Source organism: Anas acuta, chromosome 23 (genome assembly GCF_963932015.1).
Source record: "Anas acuta chromosome 23, bAnaAcu1.1, whole genome shotgun sequence".
Lineage (NCBI taxonomy): Eukaryota > Metazoa > Chordata > Aves > Anseriformes > Anatidae > Anas > Anas acuta.
Window position 1 is genome coordinate 41,159 of NC_089001.1, and position 9,481 is coordinate 50,639.

Genomic DNA, 9,481 nt, shown 5'->3' on the forward strand with positions numbered 1-9,481 from the left:
GATCACAGCCATGATGACAAAACAAGCATTGAGGCCCTTCAGCACCGCTACCAAGTCGCCTGTCTGGTCAGTCCAGTGTAAAAAGCCAGGAGGATATCAAGACCCGAGAAGCACAGAACAGACACTGCAGAAGCAACACTACAGGACAGACAAACTGAAGGAAACTGTCCTGCCTGGCGCACGCACTCACGCTACAAAATAATCCTGCCTCTTCTATTAGCCTGGTGACCCAGCCACAAGCAGCCTGAACATGACTCAGCCTCAACCACCCTCACAGTGGCACCAAGTATATTCAGCCAGCAGGCACCACGCTGCTCTGGCTCACAGCTCCCATTAGCCACCCCAGATATGCAAATACCAGGTGCCCCCCAACTTAGCTCTCAGGTTGCTGCATGGTAAAGTCCCTCTGCCTCAAGAAATACAAAGGCACTGATTGTCATCTTAGTCAACTGAAGGCTCATCATCAGCTGCAAAAACAGAGAAACAGCATTCACTAGGACACCAGCCCCATTGCTCACTTTCTCCACAATGCTGACTACTACTGATGCAACGTACGATTGTGCTCACCTGTTCCTCTCCGAGTCCAAGCTCCAACAGTGCAGCCAGTATCATCCACAGCACCTGGGAAAATAAAGGGATTAAATGATCGTTGCATTCAGAACAAGTCAGCCAATGGTGTTTTTTGTTGTTGGAGGTGGTTTTTGTGTGTGTTTCCTTTATTTCTTTTTTTTAAATCTGCCTTAGCTCAACAGCATGCAGAGCACAAACAAGAGAACTGGGGTGTTTCTAGAAGCAACAATCCCCATGCTTTTGCTGCAGCTTATAACATTGAAAGGACAACATGACCCTGCAATTAACTGGAACTTTCTTAACTGGAATTAGCTCAAACTTCTATTTACATTGAAAGAAAAATCCAGGAGGAGAACAGATTATACACCAACAAAATTAATTCCATTCCAGCCCCGGGAAAAAAATCACATACTCTCATCCCCTCCTGTACCTCAGCCGCTTGCCTGCCCCACGTGGCACATGCTTCCATCTCTTCTCCTTACCCACTTATAGCACCTCTAAAAGGCAAACTGGAGTTTTACTCTATTGGATGTAGGAAAATAACTGCAGTGACAACCACACCCCAAAAACAACAGTTACCTCTGCTCATCACGCACCAGAGTCACTGCAGAGGCAGCTCGGGTCGAGACGTCCTGCACTGCACACTGCATTTCAACCTGAACAAAGGAAAGACACAGGCAGAAGATAAACATTCAGCTGCCAGTAGTAGTAGCACCCATCCCTCAACAACATAAGCGACCCCAGCTTTACTTTTACCCTTTCAAAACAGCACTCCACTTGCCTCTGGACCTGCAAATTAGGTCCAAGCTTGAAAGGAGCGGCCAGCATCACCCACGCCACCTGGGAACACAAAAGGACAAAACGACACTGTGCTTGCGAGCACCCACCTGCTACGCTGCTCCTCTATCCCAAACAGTCTCACCCCGGACCCTCTGAGGGAAACACCTGAGCGTCTTCCCTTCGCTTCAGATAAGGGATGACCAGGCTGGCAACACTCACCTTCCCTCAGAGCTCCATCACACGAGGATATCCCTTCCCTGTCCACGACTGCACACAAAGCACCTGCAGAGACAAGGGAAAAGCACACTCTGAGGCACCTCACAGCCACAGCGTACCTGCTGCAAGACCTCTCTCTTCCCAGCTCCGGTACTTCAGCTGCTCACCACCTCTAACTCAGATTCTTCACTCACAGCACCACAGCAAACTCTGCCCAGGCCACACAACACACACTACACAGGCTACATTGCCTAAGACACACAAGCTGGAACGTTCCCACCCAAAAATCAGTCGCATCACACAGGAAGGCTGCCGTACTCTCCGAGAAACCAAACCTACCAGCCCTGAGGAGCTCCCCACCTCCTCCTGCCAACCACACTCAGCAAACACACTATTTACTGCTCAGAAAAACAGAAAGTTAAAACATACACACACAAAAAACAACTGAGCTCCACAAATGCCAAAAAGACATGCACACACAGCAGCCTCGGCAGGGGTAATCACAGACTTACCCTTTGCACATGAAAAGGTGACTCTGATACAACTCTGCTCAGTCTCTTGGCAATGCTGCATCTACCCTGCCAAGCCACATGTAGCATGAAATGCAGCTGGTTTTAGTCCTCTGGAAAATTACAGAAGTAGGTCTATGCATCTAGAGAATAAATTTAGCTCAAAAACAGAAGAGCAACCCACCATCCCAAAAAACAGTGAGCCAGAAACCTCTATTAAACATCCCTCTCCTAAGTGAATTCCAAGCACTTAAAAATTCTAGAAATCTATAAACTCCAGCCTGCCTAGAGAACCCTGCAACTGACTGAAGGAAAAACAAAGCACTTACCCCAAGGAGCAGCCCAGGCAGAAGGAGCTCTCTGATAGCATGCCTGGGGCTCATATACCATTCGGCCCCGCCCAGCACCCAAACCCAATCACCTGGAAAAGGGGAGGGGCAAAGCACAAGGAAGTAGAAAGAAAGGAGCAGCAGCAGCAGCTGGTTTTTATTTTTTTTTCATTACTATTTTATTTTAAGATCTGCTTTACTTGAAAAACATGCAGAGAGCAGACAGGTGACCTGTGGTGTTTCTAGAAGCAACAATCCCCATGCTTTTGCTGCAGCTTTTAACATTGAAAGGACGACACGACCAGGCCAGTAACTGGAACTTTTTCAAATAGAATTAGCTCAAACAGGTTCATCATCACTTGCAAAAACAGAGAACCAGCATTCACTAGCACGCCAGCCCTGATACCCACCTCTTGGGCAACGCTCACTACTACTCGTGCAACATACAGTTGTGCAATACCTCTCTGTTCAAAACTCCTTTACCTCAGCTGCTCAGTAGCTCCACAGGACAAATGGGCCCGGGCGGCGCCGCGCCGAAATGGGCCCGGGCGGCGCCGCGCCGAAATGGGCCCGGGCGGCGCCGCGCCGAAATGGGCCCGGGCGGACTTATTCTGCAGAGAGGAAGAAGGTGAGCCTGCTCACTCTCCAGGCACTACTGCACTTATGCGGTCAAGAGACATTACCCCACTGTTTCCCAAAAACAACTACCTGGAAACACCTAATAAACATACTTCTAATATGTCAATTCAAGGACATCAAGACTAAAAGGCTGCAAGGTCTAAACACTCGACAGACAGAAAACACACAGGCAAAAGCTCCTGAAATATAACAAACTGTCCCTAAACTTGAAACAGACTACCCCTCACGTGCCCACTGCTGCCATTTTCAGATACACGCTCACACAGGCAGCCTCCATCATACATTTCTCCTAAACCCTGCTGCATCACTTTGACAGCAAGGTTATGACTTTGATAAGATTTGACATAGATTTAAAGGCTCACAGAAAGCCCCGTAATTCTGCAAAAATCAGAAGGGACCCAGAACCACAGAGCAAACACACAAAGTAACATCACCATACTATCCGTAAAACTGCCATAACAACTACTCACCTGAGGAAGAGCTGCGTGCAATACACGCGCCTACTACTAGATTCCTTTACTATGACAGATCCTACCAGTTTTCACCTCAAAAAGATAGGAGTACCGGTTTCGACTTCAAAATGCATCAGTCCATAGAATCTGACCCACCTAAAGAACCCTCCAAAAGACTGAAGGAAAAACAAAGCACTTATCCAAAAGTGCAGCCCAGGCAGAAGGAGCTCTCTGATGGCATACCTTCAACTCAGTTACCATTAGGTCCCACCTGGAACCTGAAGCCAATCACCTGGGAAAGTGCAGGGGGAAAGCATAAAAAAGCAGAAAGAGGAGCAGCAGCAGCTGTGGTTTTATTAACTTCCTTATAAGGCTTAGCTCAACAGCATGCAGAGTGCAGACAGGAGAACTGGGGTGTTTCTAGAAACAAAAATCCCCATGCTTTTGCTGCAGCTTTGAATACTGAAAGGACAATACTACCACGCAAGTAAATGAAGCTTTTTCAGCCGGATTTAGCGCAGACTTGTATTTACGCAGGAAGAAAACTCTAGGAGCAGAACAGATTATGCACCAAAGAAGAATTCAATTCCATTCCACTCACAGGAAAAATCACTTACTTCAGTAGGCTATCTGAAAACCAAAAGGCTATGCTCACGGGTCAAAACACACTACAGGACACTGGGGCCAGGCCCTCCACTGCACCAAATTAAAACCCATCCCTACACTCACCAAGGTACAAGCCCAACCCAAACACAGAAACAGCATTTCAGCCTCAACACAGTTTTCAGAACTGCTGGAAAGCATGCTTCATACTCAGCGAGGCGTGCTCAGGCTACACAAGACAGGGCTTTGGGCACCTCCTTGCCTACCAAAGAAGACAGCCATCAGCACCCGCTTTGTTCCGATTCTGAAGACTAACATCACAGCCCACGTTGCCTGGGACACCTGATAAACAGAAGAGAAAGCGGCCATACCCTTTTCAAGCCATCCCTGCACGTGTCGCTCCTTGATCATCCGCAACCTCTTCTCCAATCCTCAACCGCTTCTGTGGAGAGCCTGCCATGGCACCTGCAAAGCAAGACCCTTCGCACTCACCTCATGCTACTTGGCAGTTCTGCTCCAATCCAGCTCACAACCAGCCCGCCCTTCTCGTGCTGCTCTTCAGAGTGCAGCTTGGCCCCACTCAGCCTGTGCGAGACACCTGCAAAAGACAAACAAAAGCATAGGCTGAAGCAGCATCCAAAGCCACAGCACAGCTGGGACAGTTACTCTCATCTGCTCCCTTACCTCGGCGCCCTCACCTGCCCTCGAGGAAGATGCTTCCATCTGCTCTCTTAGGCCAGCTACAACACCCCTGAAATATAAACAGGATTTTTACTGTATTTTGTTCAGTTAACTAACTGCAATAACAGCTGCACCCCTGAAGTACCTGCTGCATCTGTCCATCGCTCACCTTGCCAAAAGCAGCTCCGGTCAAGTCCCGTGTTGTACACTGTGTTTCACCTTAAACAAATGAAAACAGTCGCAAGATAATCATTCAGCTGCCAGCATTAGCACCCATCGCTCAACAACACAAAGGGACCCCATTTACAATATTATCATTTCAAAACAGAAGCCCCCATACCTCAGCACCTCAGAAGTAGATCAAGCCAGTCACCGAGCTGCCTACCGAGTGCTGAACGGTTCCAGAAGGAGCTCTTTCCTGTGACAGGTTCCTCCAAAGGTTTACACTCTACTGGGGACAGCATAGAAATAAAAATAAAAGTTTCAAAACCCCATATCTGTAAGCTTTCAAGATTCGACAGACCTCCTCAAGCACACCGTTCCAGTGCTATGCGAGCAGCTGCTCGCAAGCAGCTCAAATCTCCCACGCCCAACATCTGCCAAACACCACAGAGATGACTGTGCCAGCTGCCCTTCAGTACGTGCCCAGAGGCAGACCGGATGTCTTCGCCAAAACAGTCCAGACAATGTATTAGTACACCCATGCAATGCCATGTTAGCTGTCATCACTAACTGCCAGGCAGGACAGCTCCAGACCAAACACATACACACACAGGCACACCACAAACACTACAAACAAAACACACAACACATGGCGCAAGAAAAAGTGACCCCCAAAAGGAAAGCCCTATGGCAACAGCAAGTCAGATACAGGTGCTCTGCACCAGACCCTACCAGAGACTCAAATGTCACGACACGCGACTGGAAGCAGCTTCCAGAACTGGGATGATGGAGGCCTAAAAAGCCTGCCTTCAAGACAAGAGACTGGAAGGATGGGGAGTGAAAACCCCCTAAGAACACACTTAGGAATTCGATTCCCAAGCAAGAGCTCCTGATGTGGCCCAGATGACTTCTGCAAGAGTGAGGATGGAAACAGACGCGATCTCAAACCCAATATGATGCACAAGTCCTGAAACAGATCTGCAGTTCAAGCAGCGACTGCAAGACAAGAAGTGCTCGAATCAGAATCACGATGACAAAACAAGCATTGAGGCCCTTCAGCACCGCTACCAAGTCCCCTGTCTAGTCAGTCCGGTGTAAAAAGTTAGGAGGATATCAAGACCTGAGAAGCACAGAACAGACGTTGTAGAAGCAACACTACAAGACAGACGAACAGAAGGAAACTGTCCTGCCTGGCGCACGCACTCACACTACAAAATAATCCTGCCTCTTCTATTAGCCTGGTGACCCAGCCACAAGCACCCTGAACGTGACCCAGCCTCAACCACCCTCACAGTGGCACCAAGTATATTCAGCCAGCAGGCACCACGCTGCTCTGGCTCCCAGCTCCCATTAGCCACCCCAGATATGCAAATACCAGGCGCCCCCCAACTTAGCTCTCAGGCTGCTGCATGGTAAAGTTCCTCCGCCTCAAGAAATGCACAGGCACCGTTTGTCATCTTAGTCAACTGAAGGCTCATCATCAGCTGCAAAAACAGAGAAAGAGCATTCACTAGCACGCCGGCCACGATGCCCACCTTCTCCACGATGCTGACTACTGCTGATGCAACATACAGTTCTGCTCACCTCTTCCTCTCCGAATCCAAGCTCCAACAGTGCAGCCAGTATCATCCACACCACCTGGGAAAACAAAGGGATTAAATGATAGTTGCATTCAGAACAAGTCTACCAATGGTGTTTTATTTTGTTCTTCATTTGTGTGTGTGTGTTTGTTTTTTTTTTTTTTGTTTACCTGTTTCTTTTTTTTGGGGGGGATCTGCTTTAGCTCAACAGAATGCAGAGTGCAGATGAGACCTGAGGTGTTTCTAAAAGCAACAATCCCCATGCTTTCGCTGAAGCTTTGAATATTAAAAGGACAATACAACCCAGCAAGTAACTGAAACTTTCTTAACTGGAATTAGCTCAAATTTTATTATTTTTTTTAAACTTAGAAAGAAAAATCCAAGAGCAGAACAGATTATACACCAACAAAATCAATTCCATTCCATCCCCAGAAAAAAATCACATACTCTCATCCCCTCCTGTACCTCAGCCGCTTGCCTGCCCCACGTGGCACATGCTTCCATCTCTTCTCCTTACCCACTTATAGCACCTCTAAAAGGCAAACTGGAGTTTTACTCTATTGGATGTAGGAAAATAACTGCAGTGACAACCACACCCCAAAAACAACAGTTACCTCTGCTCATCACACACCAGAGTCACTGCAGAGGCAGCTTGGGTCGAGACGTCCTGCACTGCGCACTGCACGCTGCATTTCAGCCTGAACAAGGGAAAGACACAGGCAGAAGATAAACATTCAGCTGCCAGCAGTAGCACCCATCCCTCAACAACATAAGCAACCCCATCTTTACTTTTACCCTTTCAAAACAGCACTCCACTTGCCTCTGGACCTGCAAATTAGGTCCAAGCTTGAAAGGAGCGGCCAGCATCACCCACGCCACCTGGGAACACAAAAGGATACAATGACCGCGGTGCTTGCAAGCACCCACCTGCCACACTGCTCCTCTATCCCAATCAGCCTCACCTCGGACCCTCACAGGGAAACACCTGAGCGTCTTCCCTTTGCTTCGGATAAGGCATGACCAGGCTGACACCTCTCACCTTCCCTCAGAGCTTCCTGACATGAAGATTTCCCTTCCCTCTCCACAACTGCACAAAGCACCTGCAGAGACAAGAGAAATGCACACTCTGAGGCACCTCACAGCCACAGCGTACCTGCTGCAAGACCTCTCTCTTCCCAGCTCCGGTACTTCAGCTGCTCACCAGCTCTGAGATTGTTCACTCACAACACCACAGCAAGCTGCACCCGGGCCACACAACACACACTACACAAGCTACATTGCTTAAGACATATGAGCTGGAACGTTCCCACCCAACAATCAGTCGCATCACACAGGAAGGATGCCGCACACTCCTAGAAACCAAACCTACCAGTCCTGAGCAGCTCCCCACCTCCTCCTGCCAACCACGCTCAGCACACACACTATTTACTGCTCAGAAAAACAGAAAGTTAAAACATACACACAAAAAAAAACAACCGAGCTCCACAAATGCCAAAAAGACATGCACACACAGCAGCCTCGGCAGGGGTAGTCGCAGACTTACCCTTTGCAGATGAAAGAGGTGACTGATACAACTCTGCTCAGTGTCTTGGTAACGCCGCATCTACGCTGCCAAGCCATATGTAGCATTCAATCAAGCTGGTTTTAGTCCTCTGTAGAGTTACACAAGTGGGTTTATACATCTAGAGATTAAAACATAGCTCAAAAACAGAAGAGTATCCCACCATCCCAAAAAAAACAGTGAGCCAGCAGCCCCTACTAAACATCCCGCTACTGAGTGAATTCCAAGCACTTAAAATCCAGAAATCCATAGGCTCCAGTCTGCCTAGAGAACCCTGCAACTGACTGAAGGAAAAACAAAGCACTTACCCCAAAGAGCAGCCCAAGCACAAGGAGCTCTCTGATAGCATGCCTGGGGCTCATATAGCATTCAGCCCCGCCCAGCACCCAAACCCAATCACCTGGGAAAGGGGAGGGGCAAAGCACAAGAAAGTAGGAAGAGAGCAAAAGAAGCAGCTGTGTTTATTTTTTTTTCCTTTGTTTTTTAAAATCTGGTTTATCTCAAAAACATTCCAAGAGCAGACAAGAGACCTGTGGTGTTTCTAGAAGCAAAACTCCCCTTTTGCTTTTGCTGCAGCTTTTAATGTTGAACTGATAATGTCACCAAGCAAGTAACTGAAACTTCTTCAACTGGAATTAGTTTACACACGCTCACCGTCATCTGCAAACACAGAGAACCAGCATTCACTAGCCCTAACCCTAACCCCAACCCTCACCCTAAGCTCTAACCCTAGCCCCAGCCCTAGTCCCCGAGAACTGCATTTCCCGGTGTGCTCTGGGCACCCAACATGGCCTCCCGGAAGTCCGGAGTCCCAGAACTACATTTCCCGGTATGCTCTGGGCACCCAACATGGCCTCCCGGAAGTCCGGAGTCCCAGAACTACATTTCCCGGCACGCTCTGGGCACTCAACGCAGCCTACCGGAAGCCTTGTGCCGGAAAACTACACCTACCAGCATTCCCTGGGCAGCCGGCACGGCCAATCAGAGGCCGAGTTGTCGAGAACTCCATTTAACAGCACGCCCTGTAACCCTAGCCCTTACTGCCCTTACACAAAAAAGCCGCAAGCCCTAACCCTAAAAATCCTCGAAACCCCTACAGACCTAAGCCAAACTATCCACCACACTAAACCCCTGAAGTCCTATGCCTAAAAGCCCTAACCCAAACACTTAAGACGCTCAAATCCCACACCCACAAAATTAAGATGCTCAAATCCCAAACCCCAAAAAATAGGACGCTCAAATCCCAAACCCCCTTCCGAAAAAGAAAATAAGAAAAATAAATCAAACAAAACAAAAACAACAAAAGGGGTAGACCTGGTGGCATCTGCCCTATAACCCTGCAAAAATCATGAGGGACATAGAACAACAAAGCAAACACACAAAATAACATTGACATCCT